The following is a 2,630-nucleotide window of genomic DNA, read 5'->3' on the forward strand; positions in this document are numbered from 1 at the left end:
AAGTTTTAAGATGAGCACGTCAAGGCTAAAACCTTGAAGTCAAAATATGGTTTTTAATATTTGGCCTTTGAACAGTCCAGGCTGAGAAAAGCACCCTCTGCCCATCTTGAACACACAGAAATGTTCCTCTTCATCATTTAGGAAGCGTCTTAAGATAAATCAAATGAAGTGATTTCATACCAGGATAAAGATACTCACCTTGGAAAGTATATTAGCTGAGCTATTCATAGAACCATACATACCTGAAAAATAAACTTCCGTAAGCAAATGAGTCTTGTGTAAGCTCTACATGGCAAGAGTACCTCTTTACTGTGTCTGATCCACGATACTGAGTATTTTGCAGGACTTAACAATCAAACACAGGTAACAGAGCTAACAGGAAAAGGTTTGCAACCTTTTGATAGATTTTTTTTTGGTAGCCTATGTTGTACTTAACCTTTTTTCTTTTTCTTTTTTTTTTTTTTTGCTGTGTGTTGGGTTTTGTTGCTGTTTTGTTCCCCATGCTCCAGCAACAATTATTTGAGGGAAGAAGTAGACCTGAAAAAAGAAAATTAGTGGAGCAGCATGCCATCATGAACCTGTCCCTTAGACTTTCAGGAGAAGCATGAAACAGGCAGGCACAGAAAGGAAATGTTATACGGCCCACAGCACATTCCAAATGTGCTTCCCAAACTTTGCTTTTAGAACTAGCACTTGTTTCTGTTTCATACAGAATTTGTAACAGGATTGACAACCTCTGGGGTTTTAAAGCTTAAGAAGCTGCTAGCATTTTTTCCTGACTGATGAAAATTTGCAGACTGACTTTACTTTGCTTTATCTCAGTACCAGCAAACCCACAACATCACTTCAGGCATTGCTTAGGTTTTTTTGTTGTTCTTACCGCTTGTCACATCAAATAAAAATCTAAATCCATGAATTTGATAAAGTTACTTTTCCTTTTATCAGCATGAGGTTAACACACAGCGAGTTCTGGAAAGAAAATGAAATGCTTTGTCCATCATTCAGGTATGGCTGCGGCTGCACTGTATAGGAGCATCTTGCAAAAGCAATGTTCTCAGCTGCCTTTGAAGCACAACCAACCAAGCAGCTACTAATGAATAGGAGCGTTTATAACTTCTCCTAAACAAGTCCAGAACAAGGCACTGCTTGGAGTTACATTTTTCCCTTAAATGCCATGACTCCTAATAACATGCCAGCTTTCATACTCGGGGTGCTGCTATGTGACTGGTACACCAAAGCCCTCTGAAATAATTCATTTTTCACAGACACTTGGTATAGTTGTATGGATGGGAACAGAGTCCTGCTGTATCACCTGCATTTAATTTACCAACTTAGACTAACTTATTGCCGCCTCTTTTTCGATCCTTTCCCATGCTTAGGTTTGAAAGAACTTACTGAACTGAAACATCCAGAGAAAGCAAGCTGCAACCACACTCTCAAGTGCCCTGAGATAACCAACTAGGGTAAGCAGGCAAGCTTAACCTGAAAGACTTCATCTTCATACTTGCTCGCTCCTTCTGCAAAAAATTAAAGGCTTTTACATTTTTGCAGTGTCCTCCATCGGCTCATAATCTGAACAAGAGGTTCATTGCCGCCTGTTTTAAGAGCAGAATAAGTATGTAGGCACATCTACTAGCAAAATGAAGAAATGACTGCAAGGTGTGCTAGGCTTAATCTACGGGTGATGATCCCTGGGCTACCGGTCTTCACAGCTTGTATTACTCTGCTAGTTGCAGCAAGCTAGTACAAGTCTAATAGCAAGTGTTAAAATCACACCCTCTTCATTTTGCACGAACATAATTTGTAATTTTTTCATCAGTTGCGGATTGAGTATATCAATATCAAACCACAGTCGCTATGGTTTGTCTGCATAAGATATAAAAATGCTTTTGGTTTAGAAGAGTGAATTGCAGATCAAAGCCATTTAACGTAAAACCCTAACTGAATTATAGTTATACACTTGCATAAAATGACTCAGCAAAGCAACTACATTAAAAAGCCAAGTCGTATCTGATAACATATTTACGATGTGTTCCTGTTTTACATGTTATTTATCCTGCCTAAGGTAGGAATAAACTGTACCTTCATCTTCAATCCTGATCACCACAGAAGCCAAGAGGTGCCTTCTGCACTGGGAGAAGCGGGGGATGAAGGTGAGCCTCCGGGCTCGCCAGCCACTGACAGAGCCGCGCGGCCCCACAGTGCCCCCCGCTGCAGGAGGGGCTGGAGTTGGGGCGTGAGGAGAACGAGGAAGGGAGCGCAGGTGGTGTCAAGGCCAGGCTTGCACGCTGGGGGCTGAAGGGGTGAGGTCCCAGCTCCCCTTCAGTTGTATGCCGTCACCAGTATTAGAGGAGGTCAGGCATCCCTCTTCCCTCGCTAGCAGTATCCTCAAGACCTTCTCCCATACTAATAATACTTGGTTTAACAGTACAAAAATACTCGATGATATCATAATTATTTTTTTTAATATCCAATATTCACACAGAATCACAGAATTGCAAGGGTTGGAAGGGACCTCGGGAGATCATCTAGTCCAACCCCCCTGCCAAAGCAGGTTCTCCTAGAGCATGTTACACAGGACTTCGTCCAGGCAGGCTTTGAATATCTCCAGACAAGGAGACGCCACAACC

Source organism: Egretta garzetta, unplaced genomic scaffold (assembly GCF_000687185.1).
Source record: "Egretta garzetta isolate BGI_Z169 unplaced genomic scaffold, ASM68718v1 scaffold163, whole genome shotgun sequence".
NCBI classification, from domain to species: domain Eukaryota; kingdom Metazoa; phylum Chordata; class Aves; order Pelecaniformes; family Ardeidae; genus Egretta; species Egretta garzetta.